Consider the following 16,870-nt stretch of genomic DNA (forward strand, 5'->3'; position numbering starts at 1 on the left):
CCAATAAGGTTTTTTTTTTTTTTTTTTTTTTTTTTTTATAAAATCAAGTGCTTGTAAGACAAACTAAATGTAGGTAAATGTCATCATGCTCAAGTGGTCCTTCAGCTCAGCATATAAGAGCAGTTGAGACAATAATAGAGGTGTCGGCTACCGCAGGCAGCTAATGCTGGCTCTCTGACACATGAGTTTTAGGCTAGTTTCTGGCTAGTAAGTTGACAGCTGCTGAACACAGGCCACACGAAAGTTTTCAGGAACTGTTTTCTTTAGGCTGTTTATTTTGTGTTTGTGTGTGTGTGTGTATGTCACAGCTCCCATGTGGAGGTCTAATGAAAACTTGTGGAGTCCTTTCTCCCCTTCCAACCGGTGGGTCCCAGGGATTGAACCCAGGTCCTCAGGCTTGGCAGCAGATGCATTTACCCACTGAGCTGTATTTTAGGGCCCCCCTGGGAACTTTTTTAAGGATAGATTTTTTTTTTTAACTTAGAGCCTATAGTACTATTATATTTTTTTTTTCTTTTCTGGTTCATTCTTAAAACATTTTTTACCAATTAACTTTGTTCTTCCACCGTTTCAGTCATGTGTATAGTCTATTCTAAATACTCATACTACCCGCTCTTTCTTATCTCCCTCCCGTATGTGTTGATGCCCCCTTCTCACTACAAATTCATGCTCTTTTGTTTGCTGGTGACCCCACTGAATTTAACCATGTGACCATGGGTTTGAGACTGTCCACTGGAGCCTGATGGACTCACCAGCTGGTGCACAACTGAAGGTAGACTCTCTCACAGAATGTGTTAGTGGCCAATAGCTCAGTAAGGAAAAGGAAGCCCGCACGAAGCCCTTCCCCATCTCCAGCTGATTGTTGACAAGGCAAGTCTCACGCAGGCCCAGCGCAGGTAAGCACAGCTGTTCAGCGTTCACGACTGCAGTGACTAGGTCATGCCAGGGAGACTGGCATGGCTCATCCCTTCTTCACATCTTCTGCCTTTTTCGTTCTTTCTATCCCCTCTCACACAATACTCCCTGAGCTTTAGAAAGGGGTAGTATAAAGGTCTTGTTTAGGGCCACGCACTCAATGTATTCCCAGTACCTTACTCTCTGTATTCACCACTGTTCATTGCAAAGAGACGCATCTCTGACTGACTAAGGCTGATGGTATCATTTGATTAAAGGTATAAACACAGATATTTACAAGGCAGTTTGACACTGTGTGAACGGAACCGAACAAAATAGTAAGTTGCCCCTCAGAGCCAATGACTTCTCCAGATATGTGGTTCTGGCAGGTTTACAATACTAAGCATGGGTTCCCTCCTGAGGGCCTCAAATCCAATCAGAGAGCATTTGGTTACCCCGTAAGAGCCAGGCCACTCTTGCACACCTTGCCTGGCAGCAAGGTCACAGGGTTCACAGCTAGGTAAGACAATTGACCCCCTGTTTTTTGTTTTTTGTTGTTTTTTTTTTTTTTTGCCTCTGGCAGCCTGTACAGTACTTTCTAGCACTGTGAAATATAGCCAGCAGGGAGATATTTCTCATTTAGTTTGCTTACTTTGTAGCTTGCAATTGAGGTATGCCATATGTTTAGTTATAGGGTCTTATCACCTAGTTCTAGTGGATAACCAAGAAGAATGGCAAGAGCCTGTGCTGGTTGGGGGCCCCTGGGGCTTCTCTGACCAACAGCTCCTATGAAGGTGTCCCATCTGGTAGTGAGATTTGTTTGTTTGTTTGTTTTAAGTAACCCACAACTCCCTGGAGCAGCCTTGTTCAGCCATTCAGAGTATCTTCCCTCCTAATTTTTAAAACAAAACAAAGAAAAAGACCCTACTCCCCCCCCTCAAAAAAACTATGTTTTCTAATTGAGTTATAAGACAACAGAGCCCCATGTAGTGTTTGCAGGTGCCTTTTATTTGGATTGCGCTTCTCTTTCACTTCCTCATCGCTCTTCCGTTCCCACACTCCTCTCCCTGCTTATACCTTTCATGCCCCAGGAGTCTCCCTCTCTCCTTTCCTCTCCTCCCTCAGGGCACCACTTCACCAAAGGTCCATCCTTCCTGGAACTCACACCACAGGACACATTAGAGGTCAGAGGACAACTCTCTCCTTCCACTGTGGATCCCAGGACCTGACCTTAGGTTATCAGGCTGGGCTTTGTTCACTGAGCTATCTCACCAGCCCTTCAGTTTTTGTTTTGTTTGTAACTCTCTAGACCAATTTCTGAGGTGGCTTCGCTATTCACCCTCCTGGGAACAATGTATAAGGTAGAACCACATTATTATTTTCCCCCATTGGTTATATAACATTGTATAAAAGAATTCTCCTCTCATTTGTTCTTTATGGTTTGCTCAGTCCTTTATTTTCTTAATTATGTGCCAGGCAGAATACATGACATCAGGGAAGTTAAAAAAGACACTTCCATAAACATCCTTATATAATAAATAGAGAGAGAGAAACGATTTCTCCTATTGTTTAGACATGCTCAGAAAGGACATAGGGTGATCTTCAGATAAACAACCACGGACACCAAGTGGAAACTCAGTAAAATTTCCCTGTTAAATTTACCTCTCTACGCTGTGTACGTTGAAAGCAGAAGATAGAAGGAGGAGATAAGTACCATGGATGTGTTTTTCCCTCCCTTCATCAGTTTGTTTTATCAAGAAAGAAGTATTTGCAGAAGCTGATTTACAGTGTGCTCTGGCTTAAAAACAAAAACAAAAACAAAAAACTGACATGAACCCACTGACCTACAAGCTGTCCTCCCTTCAACCCAGCACCTTCCTTCCACTGTGTTGTCCAGGCTGATCCTCCGGGTAAACCTGCTCAGGGCTCGGATTACAGGTACATACCACCACACTCAGCCCTGCCACCTGACCACACCTCTCCCTGAGGGAAACCGTAAATTGTTTTTTTTCTGTAGTAGGGATCCAACTCACAAATCTACTCAAACACTACCACTGGGCTGTATTTGACCTTTGGAAAGGTCACCAGCATCACACATTTTTATTTTATGTGTACGGGTGTTTTTGCCTGGTGCCTGTGGAGGCCAGAAAAGGGTGTCAGGTCCCCTGGAAATGGATGTATGTCTGCACATCCGGTGTATGCAGGGCCCACAGAAGCCAGAAGAGGGCACTGGAATCCCTGTGACCGGATATATAGACAGTTGTAAGCTGCCATGTGAGTGCTGGGAACTGAAACCTACCCCTTTCTCTGGGAGACAGCCAGGCCTCTCTCCAGCTCCATAACCTGCTTTTTTAAAAGTCAAGGCATATCAGAGAAACTACACAAAGCTCATTCATAAATACACTCTAGCAGCTCGTTTGTATTTTGTTTGTTTTGCAGTTTTGTAATCAAGGTCTCATGTAGCTCAGGTTGTCCTGAAGTCCTTATAGGGAAGAGTCAGTCTTGAACTCCTGATCCTCCTGACTCTGGCTCCTAAAAGGTAGGATTATAGGAGTGTTCTACCACACCCAACTTTATTTTTTGTAAATGGCACGATAGATAGAATAGGCAACTGAAGTACACGGAACCACATGTTCCAAGGTATCCGAGAAACAGCCTTCCACACAGAGGCCCATGAAAAATCTGTAGCATTGATATTCCGCAACAGTGCACACAGGACTGAGGGCGCTGGGGTGCCTAAAACTTCATCCAAATACACAGTTCAGAAACCTACAGTGCCATTTTTCTGAGTTCTATAGAACTTTTTTACTTATATCTATCTCCCTAATGTACAGATATTTGAGTCACAAAGTAGGAAATGGGTGTGCTGTACACCCAGAATCACCTACATAGAACCTTGAGCCTCTGTGTCACCCACAGATCAGACCCTAAACTTCTGAATTACATCTATGGTTGTCTGGGGCGGGGGGGGGGGGTTAAAAAAAAAGAAAAAGAAAAAGAAAAACTGTTGGTTCAAATTTCCATTTACTCGGACAGCATGCTAGCAAATCAATCCATATCTATTGCTTTCTGGGCAAAATGCCTAGGCTTTGTAAATGTAAAAAGGAGCTCCTTATTGAAAAGGAGAAATAAACCCAAGGAAAAGAAATTTCACTGTTGATGATCTTCTCTGTACTCCTCTCTTTCTGTAGCTTAAAAACAAGTTCCCAACAACAGTGCTGTCTATCCTGTGGTTAATTGCAGGAGCATTTCACTGAAACTTCTGTATTGTGGCATCAACTTTGACCTGTCAGGTTGGGGCCTCGCTCACAAGTTCTGCTTTGCTACCATTGGTTTAGTGATTACAGACACAAATGATACCCACACTAAACACCAGAGATGCTTATTATTATTTTTGTGGATTATGGTAATCCCCATAGGACAGTCTGTACAATCCTACACTACTAGGAACCAAAACAAGAAGGGAAGGAGACAATGACAGAAAGCGTGTTGTGTGTCAATTAAATTCACTAAAGGTTCAGCCGCTATCCTGCATGCCTAGTTAGACCCTCCAGGACTACCACGTTGACTTTGAAAACTGGCATCAGGTGGGAAACAGCAACTCCAAGGAAATACCGAGCCTTGGCTATTTTTAGACAGAGCCAACCCTTCCTACAACCTAATAGCTGAGGTCATCGGAGAAACCACATATGGACACTCGTGCCCCCGGGGCAACAGAAAAGCCACGGCTCCACTTAAGCAGAGAGTCACACTCTCATTGGTCATTGCGGTACGTGCTTCTCAGCCTTGCCAGGACGCAATTCACCTAACGGGGCGAATGACAAGGTGGTTGGCATCATTAGTCTCATTAGCCGGGAACAAGCACCCTTACAGTCACGGGCAGGTGCCACCAGGCATTGGTGACTAAACCTCGCCAGGCAGTCTTGTGATGTTTGGAAACCCACCCCCCTTGCCTTAGGCGGGGCACAGCCGCTTGAGTCAGAGTGGGTCCCCCCCCCCCCACGGCCCGCACAGGTCACGGTCAGGAAGCAGTTTCCGAAACGCGAGGAGATGCGGAGGTGGCTGCTCCCTTCCCGGCCCCACCCCTGAAAGTTGCTGGGAGCGGCACCTAGAGAACTTTCCCAGATTATCCCCGCCCGCGTTCGGGGAGGTCTGCCCGGCTCCGCGCTCCGCTTGCGGCCGGGAGCCACCTCGCGCTGCCTGCCAAGCCCCTCCTTCGCTGCATCTTCTAGGGCCGCAGAGGGGAGGGAGGGTCGGCTGGGATCGCCTCACGAAGAAGTCGCACCGGTTTTTCGAGCTCGGCTAGGCGTCGGGAGAGACTCGGCCCGCCGGAGTCGCCCGAGCCAGCGGGAGCCTCGGGCCCGGGAGGGGGGTGAGTCACGGCTGGCATCGGGAGAGGGCTGGCGAGAGTGCGAGAATGAATGATGTCAGGAGCGCGCAGGGCGCGGGCTGGAGAGGGCGGGCCCGCGGTAAACAGAGCTGCGCGCTGCCCGGGGCTCCGCCGGCCGGAGACCCCGCCCTCGGCGCCGCCGGAGCCACCGGGAGCCCGGCCCGCTGTAGAGCCCGGACTGCGGCCTGGGGCGGAGCGGCTCCCTCGGCGCGCGAGCCCCGCGCAAAGTTTACAGCTCTCGGGCCCGGTCCCCCGGGTCCTCCGCGCCCAGCGAGCGCCCCCGGCGTGCGAGCACCGGCTGCGAGCGGTGAGCGCCGGGCCGGGAGGAGGATGGGCTGCGGGCTGCGCGTCCTGCGGAGCGCGCGGGGGACGTGGCTCCAGCGGGGACGTGGCTCTGGCCGCCCCGCCCCGGGCATCCTTCTTCAGTTTTCATCTGCTGGGGGCGGAGGGGGGGTGGTCAGCTGGTGGCTGTCTCTCCTCCCAGCCTTCTGCTGCTCATTCATCTGCAACCCATTTTCGGGTACTTGGGGGTGGCATTGAAACGGCGCAGGTTAAACCAGAGACTGTGCAGTGCCACTCTGGAGGTCAGGGTTTAAGTTCGGGTGGCGGAGGAGAGACTGTCACCTGCTGACGATCTGTGCACAAGACCAGGTCCGGGCTGCCCAGGGGGACCGCTCTGCCTTTGGCGTCCAGACCCGCGCCCCTTAACGGAGGGAGACCCGGTTTGTGGACACAGGGAGGTGGGAGTGGACGTTACCCCCGTCACAATCTGTGGGTCCGGTGATCGGTCCAGCTCAAAAAGCAAAATACTTCAAATATTATTTCCTATAATCTTTTATTAATCCGCCGTTCCTCTTTTTTTCAAGATTCTTTTATTCCAAAATGACTTTAAGATCATTTTGACGTGTGTTTTGAAATTCTAAAAATGCTCAACTCTTTTTGTCAGTGGCTTAGCATGGACTTTGAAACGTTCTTTAACTGTTCAGTTCTTTGGTTTTTCACTCCTGGCTTCGTTTAACTGTGAGCCCTCAGTTGCATTAACCATCCCGAACCCATAAAATGACATTAGGTCTACCTCAGACAATAACGAGGATTAAATAAAGATTAATGAGGTTAGTAATTGGATTGGCAAGCACAGAGGTCTGAACGTAAACCTCTTCAAAGCAGGCTCCAATATCCAATAAAGTGTAACTCTTGATCTGTAAATAATAGCAAGTTCCAGTTTGGTTTAGGTAAATGCCAGTTTCTTTCAGACCGACCTGGCCGGCCCAGGTTAGCACGTGAGATGCTGTGTCTACTCCCTCAGAGCGGGAAGGGATGTTTTGAGGAAGTCAAACGTTGCAAAGTGCATACCTAAAAAGGTTTTGTCCCCACCCTCTGTTGTGGGAACTACCAAGTTCAAGAGACGTCAAAGCAGCGGTACAAACAAGCCTGGACTTTGCAGGAAGAAGGTATTTGTAGAGAGCTCTCTACCATTTCTTTCCTTCTTTCTTTTCCTTTCTCTCTTTCCTTCCTTCCTCTTAAGAAGTAAGCAAAGTTCATTTTTGTTTGTTTAGTTTTTACAGCCCATTTCCTTGGTCCACTGATAGCCTTATTTCATAGTGGTCTCCTAGGTGAAGTGGTTTTTTTTTTTCTTTTGGCGAGTTAATATTTAATTTGCTGTTGTTAGTTTCATTTTTATGTCAAGCTGGTTGACTTATGAACCTGCAGGGAACTCGGGAACACCGGTAGATTGTTTCACCCTGTTGCGAGTTTCTTTTTCCCAGAGCTTGGTAAAAGTCCTCGGAGGTATTTGGAAGGATCAGAAGCGTTTGTTCTCATCTACAGCGCTGGTACTGTGGAGAGCAGGTGGCGGCCATAGGGATTCATGGGACCCAAGGTGGTTACCAGGCCTGCATTAGCTGTATTATGCTAAGTGAGTTATATTCTTAGATGTCTGTGCAGCTTTAAACAAAATATAGGGAGAAAGAGATACTATCTTACAAGTTTGCTAAAATAGACAGTGAAATACAGATTATGACCTTCTTTTAAAAGTGATACTTTGAGACTATATTTTGAGGAAAAAGGAGCTGGGACAGGAAGGGGGGGTAATCTTATTGTGTAGAGCTGATATTGAATTTGAGAGCCTCCTCCTGCCTCAGTCTCCCCAGTGCTGGGATTACAGATATGCACTACCGTGCCCTACTTCTTTTTTTTTTTTTGTAACAATTTCTAAGAATTCCAGACTCAAGAAAGTATAGCTTTCCTTTATCTCCCGGTGGAACCAAATCCTTAACTACTAGTATCAAGTAGTCATTCAACTCACATAATTGCCGAACATCTATTAAGCAACCATTATATAACAATGCTGAGATAACAGAGATTCTGTGGCTGTCCTTGTGACTTACAGTGAAGTAGAATAAGACCCAAGTACTATGGGGTCAAAAGGCAGGAGGGCTGAGAGCTGGGAGGAAGCAAGAAGTGACTGAGCGATGCTGGGTTGCCTTCCTACTGGTCCTGAGTTGGGAGCCCTACGTTCTAGTGAGGCTGAGGGCTATGAGGGTGTCTTGCTTTACCTAGTAAAGAGTACTGGCTGGTTTAAATAATGCAAAACAGACCCATTGAAATGAAATATGAAGGGTAAGTTTAGCTCAACCAAGATTTATTTCCCATTAACAGAGCTCTAAGGTAGATCTTTAACAGGCTTACCGTTGTGCGACTCTGCCCACGTGCCGTTTTCCCTCCTGTTCAAAGTCATGCTAGACCCAGACCAAACCAGAGCACTTGAATGTGGGACCTATTTAGACAATGTATATGGCATGGGGTGGATATATTTATGGAAATGAAGGTATCCAGTGAGGAGGAAGAGAAGAAGTAATGTTAAGAAATATGTAAGAAAAGTGGGGAGAATAAGCCTGTTTCCACCCTAAAATTTTACCTTTACACCTTTTTGTTTTTCACACATCTGCACATGTAACAGCAAGGGCTAGCTTGAATTGAGCTTGCTGGGGAGGGCACGACCTGCTTCATATAGCTGACCTCCGCTACAGCCTTGTGAGGTGATGTCATATGGGTGTTTGTGCGCTGCGAACATGCCAATGGAGGCCAGAAGAGGAAGATGAATCCCCTACAGTTACGGATGGTTGTGAGTCTTCATGCTCATGTGAGCGCTGGGAATCAAACCTAGGAGAACAGCCAGTGTTTTTAACCTCTGAAGCCATCTCTCTGGTCCCATTCTTAACTTTTTATTGGAGAGAAAGTGATTTGTGTCTGTTACTTAACTTTTCCAAAGTGCACAACTGGAAAGCTCTTCTCCATAAAACTGTGTTTATTTTCTACATATCCTTTCCCCCGACTCAATTATAAACATCTCTTATGTCGCTAAAAAATTCTCACACAGCATCATTTTTAGCTTTCTGAACAATCTCATATTGTGGGACACCAAGTTTGTTTCCAGCTTTTACTATTTCTAAATGTTTTTGTTATATTTAATTGTAATTATGTTTATGTATGTGGTTCTGCATGGTGGCGTGTGTGTGAATACTGGCACCTCTGAAGCATCAAATTCCCTGGATCTAGAGTTGCATGTTGTTATGACCCTCGTAACATGTGTGCTAGCCATCAGGCTCAGGTCCTCTGTATACCCACTCATAACTGCTGAACCCACATTCTCATCTTTTTAGCAGCTTTGTATCAAATATTGATATACAACATGGATCTTTTTTCTGTTACTCTGCATTTTAAAAAGTTTCATCTATTTCATTTAGCTGTTTTCTCAAATGGTCATTTTCAGAACTAGAAAAATGCTCTGTTTGTTTGTTTTTGAATCTTTACTGAAGATCAAATCCAGAGGCTTACATTCGAAAATTTTATCACCAACGAACATCCTTAGTCCTCTTCTTCCTTTCCAATTTCACTTCCCAGTTCCTTAAGATTTCATTCAGCTCTAGGATCAACCTTGGCGAGGCTGCCCAGCAGGGCACTGGCTCATTATGCCGGGGATTATCTGATGAAAAGAGAACATTCCAGCTTTCTTAAAGTACTGCTTGTGTTTTTATTATTAGTCATGAAGCTAACCCTTTTTTTTTTTTTTTTTTTTGAGGAAATATAACAGAGTAGAACCATATTAGTTTTGCCAGGCAGCTCTGAAAAGGAAATTTTACTTCTACAGTAAGCACCAGTGAGCACACATTAAATATTTTCAGATGTTTATAATATTATCTTAGTATATTAGGTTTAGAATAAAGTGTGTCAGTTTTATATTATTTATTTATTGGTTTTGTTTTGTTTGTTCATTTTGAGACAGGTTTTCGCTATGGAGCTCTGGCTGTTCTGGAACTCACTGTGTAGATCAGGCTGCCCTTGAACTCACAAAAATCCACCTACCTCTGCTTCTTGATTAAAGAAACAGGATTAAAGGTGTGAGCCACCACACCTGGCAATTGTGTCATTTTTAAATAGGTCACTTTTTCAAAAAGTGTGTGCATCATCTGTATGACATTAATTTCATGAAAAATATAAGAAATGTCCATTGTTTTCATTGTGAGTATAGTACGATTCTTTATATAAAGATTCTCAAGTTTTATGCTTCACTTGCTACTGTGACAAGTTATCAATGTTGCCTTGGGCTTCTGTTTTCATTTCTAATTCCATTTAATTTGTGTGCACGGGCATACACTCTTAATCCCAGCCTTGAGCTCAAGGCCAGCTAGCTTCATCTACATTGTAAGTTCCAGGTTAGATATGGCTACATAGTTAAATCCTGTTCACACAGTTAATCCTGTTTCAAAAGTTTAATTAATTAGTTATTTATTCCCATGTTTTTGCAAATCATGTTAGGCTGTAAGGAGTGTGGAATTCAGCCTTTTTCAGATACTTGATTCAGTTTGGTTTAGTAAATACTTTCTACTGTAGGCTGTAAAGCAAAGGAAACTTTAAAGGAACAATAAGTAGAATTAAAATGTAAATGGAAAACCACATGTGGGCTTTCCTTTGCCAACCCATTATTTGACAATTTGGTTATAACAACTTGAAATGTAGCCTTATAATTTGTTTATGTAAGTGGTATTTAAATTGATAGCACATAATTTTGTCAAGCCAAAACTTTCTGCACATTCTTTCTTTTAAAGATTTAGTTTTATTTTTACCTGTGTGTATCTGTCTGTGCATCTGTGTGCACAGCGACCAGAAAAAAGTGCCAGATGCCCTTGAGCAAGAATTATAGGCAGTTTTGTGTCACCTAATATGGGTACTGGGAATTGAACTCCGGTCTTCTAGAAGAGAAGCAAGCACAGGGTTTCACTGTGTAGCCTTGGCTGTCCTGTACTCTATTTGTAGACCAGGTTGACCTCAAACTCACAATAATCCGCCTGCCTTTGCCTCTGCCTCTGGGGTGCTGGGATTACAGGTATGTGCCACCACTCCTGCCTGAAGCAAGCACTCTTAACCACTGAGCTATGTCTTGAATCCCATCCTTACACATATTCTTTATTTTATTGTGGTTTTCGATTGTTTCTTTGTTTTAGGTTTGTTTGTTTGTTCCCCCCCCCTTGTTTTTTGAGACAGGGTTTCTCTGTTACACAGAGGCCTGGCTGTTCTGGACTCCTTTGGTAGACCAGGCTGGCCTCCAACTCACAGAGATCTGTCTACCTCTGCCTTCCCAGTGCTTGGAATAAAGGCGTGTCACACCACACCCAGCATTTGTTTGTTTGTTTGTTTGTTTGTTTTGAGACTAGGCTTTGTATAGCCCAGGCTGTCCTGGAACTGGTTCTGTAGACCAGGCTGGCCTCAAACTCCTTTCCGCTTCTGCTGGGATTAAAGGTGTTCTCCATTGCCTGGCCAAGATAATTAGACATATAAAACACAAGAACTAAAACACTTAAGAAAGCTTTTCCACACACTGGAGGAAGGGATAGCCTTGAAATGAGAAAGAGGAGAATTGTGCCAAAGGCAGGTTTTGCACCCCTCCTTCCGCTCATACCTTGCCCATGCCAGGCGGAAGTCACCTCTTCCTTCCTACTGGGCCTGTATTCTATGATCCTTGTGCTCTGGTCTAGCGGAGGGAGATAGGATCACAGGGTTCTCTGCTGAATCTACTAAAGAGAATCATGCTGGGAGCCCACAATGCCTTGCCATCGTAAGAACTTTTAATAGTTATAAAGGACCTTGTTGGTTATTAGTCTGACTTATGACAGAAGGTATGTCATGGACCATTTAGCCAGCTGTCGTGCCACAGTGGCCAGTCCCCAAAAGAAGTGGAGACCCCCTGGGAAGGTGCACTTTAGTTAAATGTGGAGCCTTTGGAAAGGAGAGAGAGGCTGAGGAATTGTGCTGCCCCAAGCCTCAGCACCCAGAAGACAGAGATGCTGTGTCAAAACAGAGAAGGTTAAATAATGGTAAATCCTAAAGTACTAGTGAGGTCCCTTTTTCTTTTTTCTTGGTGTGGTTTTTTGAAACAGGGTTTTTCTGGGTAACCTGGAACTAGCTGTCCTGGAGCTAGCTGTGTAGCCTGGATCTTGGCTATCCTGGAACTAGCTCTGTAGACCAGGTTGGGCTTGAACTCACAGAGATCCACCTGCCTCTGCCCCCCAGGTGCTAGAATTAAATGTGTGGGCCGTCACTGCCTGGCATGAATGTGTTTCTATCTAAGACTGAGAGCCACTGGGTTACCTTAAAAAACTCTTTCCACTTCCTGGCTGTAAAATGGGAATGAAACAGTATTTATGTCAGAGGGTAATCATGAGAATTATGTGACCCAATATGTAGAAACCATTCGAGGAATGTTGGCTTGGGTGTCCTTTTCTTTTTTTTACATAAAAGCTACACTTCTAATTTAAAAAGAGGTTTTTATCCTATTGCCTCAAATATTGAATATTTCTCACCAAGGTGGCTCGTTTCTTCCGTGACATAGCTTGTCTGAATTGGTGAGGTCTGACTTCCACTCCCCACTACTTCACTCCCTTTCCTTTGGCGTTACAGTATAATGAATGACAGGAGTGGAGCATCACCATTGAACGGAAGTGCTTCTGTGGATGCTGGCCAGCTTTTGAAGACAGGCACAATATGTTTGCCCTCCCTGCAGAGAGGCAGACATGGGGAGTGGGGAGTGAGAGTCTATCACAGCTGGTACTGCCCCTCCCAGAGCTTCGCCTTCTGGGAAATACTGTACCATGGGCACCACTGTCCCTGAAACTACAAGGCCGTTACGAATCACAAACCCTTCTGTCCTCGCCGATGTGTGTCTTTCTTTAGGAGGCCCAAGACAGCTGTTTAACAGGGCTGCTACTGTCTTCTCTGAGTTTCTTTTGCTCAGCAGGTTGTTTAACTGTTTAATAAACCACCCTGCTGTTCTAGCAAACTTAACTGCAATGCGGGATGGTGTTTTGGTTAAATTAGTAAATGGGCTACTTCTGGAAAAATGATATTCAGTATCATCTTATATGTAACATTAAATTATATGTATTATATGTAATATATGTACATTATATATATGGCACATTAGTTAAAACTCAGAACTGCCTTAGACAAGAGATTGGCAAGTTTTAGCAACAACCAGGAACATTTAAAATTTGTTTTAACAGAAGAATGGAAGTTCTTTCTACGTCCTAGGGTTTGTTCTCAGCCTTTAGAACTGATAGTCTTTGACTCCTAAAATAAGTCAACATGATTATCTTCATTTTATTTTTTTCATCATTTCATTCTGTGCATGGTCTGTGTGTGTGTGTGCGCGTGTGTGCGTGTATGCACGTGTGCACGCGTGCGTGCGTGGGGGACAAAACAGGGGTTGTGGACCTTTTAGGCCAATACTCTACCACTGAGCTCTCCCCAACACTTCAAGATCCATTTGAGAAACAGAGAGATACTTTGCAATGTTCAGTTAGTGCTCCTGAGAATTAACTTCTCTCTCTGTGAGTCTGAGGCTAGCCTGATCTAAGGTGCAAGTTCTGGTACAGCCAGGGCTGTTACACAGAGAAATCCTGTCTTGAAAATCCAAACCAAACCAAAATAAAACAAAACAAACAAACAAAAACTTCTCTTTTTGTTTTGTAGTGCTAAGGTTGACTCAGGGCATTAGCGTGTGCTAATTAAGCTCTTCTGCTGAGTAGCGTCCTCAGCTCCAGAATTAGGTTTCAAAGGTAGCAGTGGGACTATGGAGCCGACCCACTGGTGTTAGAAGTTCACTGTTTTGGCCCCTCTGGACGTGGAACTAATTGAAAGAAAATTCATACCTGTTCAAACATGCTGTGTCTCAGTTTCTTATAGTCCAGCCTATAGACAGGCATGGTTAGAACATGCATTTGGAAACTGCGTATGCTTAATTTTCAGTCAAGGGTCTGGTTGGCTTTCTTGAGTTCAGGAAGGAAGAGGGCGTTCTCCCATTTCCCATCATCGCACAAGTTGAGCAAAAAGCACGGTTCTCAGGCCCTCTCTACTTGACAAGATTTTATCCGTTTACTCTTTTTTTCATTTATTTTATGTCTATGAATGTTTTGCCTGTCTGTGTGTCTGTGTGTCTGTGTACCATGTGCATGCAATGCCCACAGAAGCCAGGAGAAGGTGTTGGATTTCCTGGGACTGGAGTTATAGAAGGTTGGGAGCTGCCAAGTGGGTGTTGGGAATTGAACCTAGGTACTCTAGAAGAATAGCCAGTGCTCTTAACCACTGAGCCATCTCTCCAGCCCTGAATGTGTTGGTTTTAATTTTAGGCTTTCTACTAATAGATAAAGATTTTTAACTATTTTAACTCACAGAGGACAGTAGCTTATGTACTTGAAATTTCGTTGGCTCCTCTTAAAAAACAAAACAAAACAAAACAAAACAAAAACCTTTATTATTGTATGTATGTGGCTGGGGGATGTGTGCATATATGAAAGCTCAGAGGACAATTTTGTGGAGTAGGTTATTTCACTTTGGGGGAGGGTTAGTTCCCTTTTGATGTGGGTTCCCGGTATCAAATTCTATTCATCGTGGCTGAACTATCCTGGGTTGTCCTAGGTCATCTAGGTATACATAGTGTTATCACAGGATCCTTAAAAGTTAACAGGAGAAGCAGACTTGAACAAGATTGCTGGACATCATGAGAACAATTCCAGCGGCCACAGTTGGAAGGGGGTTAGCAGTCAAGGAACACACATAGTCTCTACAAGTTTTATTCAGCAAAGAAACAGGGACTCCACCCCAAGCCTCAGAAGCCAAATAGCCCTTGCTTACACCTTGACTGTAGCTCTCATCTCCAGAATGCCTAGGAAAGAAATGTATGTTTTAAGCCATTAAATGCATTGTAACTTGTTTGGACAGCAATGGGAAGCTACTACAAAAGACTGCTTCCCCACCCCCTTTTAATATTTGTTTCATTTGATGTGCATCTGCATTTGGCTTGCATGAATGTCTACGCCATATGTGGGCCTGCCAGAAGAGTATTAGATCCACTAGAACTGGAGTTATGGAGGGTTGCGGGCTCCCGTGTAAGAGCTGGGAATTGAACCCAGGTCCTCTGCAAGAACAAGAGGTGCTCTTAACTGCTGAGTCCTCTCCAGCCTCCAGACTGCTTGCTATTGGACTCCTCATTCAGCCTTGGGAAGGAGCCATAGCATCAGTCAGTATACATCATGGGGACTAAAGATAGGCTCAGTGGAAAAGTATTTTCTTAGCATCCGTTATGTTCAATCTCTAGTACTACAAAAATGCGTAAGTAAAATAAATAAGTGATATCATCTTAGGCATTGTCCTGCCTTAAGAAATAAAATTGCTGGACATGGTGGTGCATGCCTTTACCTATCACTGAGGATGAGGCAGGGGCAGGTGGATGTCTATGAGTTTGGGGATCAGCCTAAACCACAGTGATTTCCAGGCCAGCTTGAGCTTCACGGTAATTCCCTGTATCAGGGAAGGGTGGGGAGAGAAAGAGAGGGAGAGAGACCGCATTGGAGTTTGATAATTTCTAAGGCAGCTGTGAAAGCAGTTTTGCTAGACGAGTTTATCTTGGATATGAATATAAAAGAATTTGCAAAACTTAAAAACAGCAGAGACAGATCACTTTTATATTTTCAGTTATTCTCTATGTGTGCACCTGTATTTGTGTGGACATGTTCATATGTGCAGGTACATATAGTTGCACATGCTTGTGTTGTATGTGCTCCGTGTGGGGGGGGTTGGGGGAGGGGATTACCAGAAGTGTATGTTGGTGCCGTCAATCGCTGTTCACCTTGTTTAGTGAGGCAGGGTCTCACCGAACCTGGAGCTCACCCATCTGGCTAGGTTCTCTCGGCCAGCCAGCCCAGGGGATCCTTTTTGTCTCTTCTGCCTCCCTGGCATGGGGATCACATGTGCACGCTGCTGGGCCAGGCTTTCTTATGCGGATGCTGGGGCATCAAAGTCAGGTTCCCATGCTTTTGCAGCATGCACTCTGCTGACCGAGCCATCACTGCCCCCCACCACCACCATTTTCAGTTCTATCAAATACACCCTCCTTAAATTTCCAGTCCCTGCTAGTTTGGGGTATGTGTGTACGCATGCTAGTAAAAGAGGAGGTGATGTGGGGAAAACTTCATATAGGGGAAAGTTTTGGTCTGTTCTCTAAAACACTTTTGTAGAATTTTCTCAGCCTTCAGCTGTTTAGTCCAGAGACATCTTGCCCTGATTAGGGGTATAGAGCCCTGTGGGACTCCAGTTAAGCAAGTCTTGGTTAATAGTTCGCTTCCTCCTGAAGCTAACTCTAGGGTTAGAATTCCTTTACTATAACAAAATGCACAGTTATAACCAGTTTAACAGGAACAGAGGTTTGCTCTGGCTCCCCCTTTGGGAGGTTTCACTTTGTGAGTCCCTGTTGCTTTGGGCTAGTGATGACTTGTGGTAGAAGTACGCACAGAACCAGCCACTCATTTCTTGGCCAAGAAGCAAAGGAGGGACGAGGTGGCTCTGCTGTCTTTACCACCCCTTCCAGGTCCTGTTGACAGTAACTTCAAGGGCTCCTCACTTGACCCTGCCTCATGAAACTCCCACTTGCTAGCCTGGAGCACCTCCGGGAACTGAGCCTTTAACACGGGGACCTTTGGGAAACATTCAGCATTCCCCACCATTGCCTTTTCATAGCCGAATGAGGCTGTCTTTAGACATAGAAGTGGTCAAGAAACTGGCTCTCATAGTCGATGGATGGGTGCCTGTTCTGTCTCTCAACCATCATTAATAAACTAAAAGACTGATGCTGTCACTTTTTGTTGAGACAGCATCTCACTGTGCAGCCCGGGATTGCCTGGACCTCACTATGAGTACTGAATTAGTGTACTGGAATTAAAGACATCCTCCACCACACCCAGCTGGGCACCTCTTGATAATTTGAATTTTATTATTCCTTCTGAACGAACCGCTGCAATCAGTTGTGTCCTGACTTGTTGTGCCCTAGACCAGTGCAGTGACTGCCCTGTGGATGGGTGAAACACAGAACCCAGTGCTGATCAGTGGAAATAAACCTTGAGCCAGCCACAATAGCCACACATGCCATTCCCGTGTCCCAACAGCCACATTATGAAAAGTAAAGGGAAGGTGGTGAAATTAATCTTAACAATATTTTATATAACCTGGTATGTCAAATATAATATTATCCATTAG

General features: G+C 44.8%; 1 protein-coding gene across 4 annotated transcripts in view; it reads left to right on the forward strand.

Annotated features, from left to right (window-relative positions):
• Nucleotides 1-5,131: 5,131 nt before the first annotated feature.
• Nucleotides 5,132-16,870, forward strand: part of Sgms2 (sphingomyelin synthase 2) — an 80,082-nt gene continuing 68,343 nt past the window's right edge. For 2 of the 4 annotated variants that reach the window (XM_021633286.2, XM_060392688.1), the window contains exon 1: nucleotides 5,457-5,591. The gene's annotated coding sequence lies outside the window, so the exon portion shown is untranslated. Of the gene's footprint in view, nucleotides 5,267-5,456; nucleotides 5,592-6,217; nucleotides 6,736-16,870 lie in introns of those variants that run through there. The other 2 variants (XM_021633287.2, XM_021633284.2) reach the window with 2 other exon arrangements.

The sequence above is a fragment of the Meriones unguiculatus genome, chromosome 10, assembly GCF_030254825.1.
Source record: "Meriones unguiculatus strain TT.TT164.6M chromosome 10, Bangor_MerUng_6.1, whole genome shotgun sequence".
NCBI lineage: Eukaryota > Metazoa > Chordata > Mammalia > Rodentia > Muridae > Meriones > Meriones unguiculatus.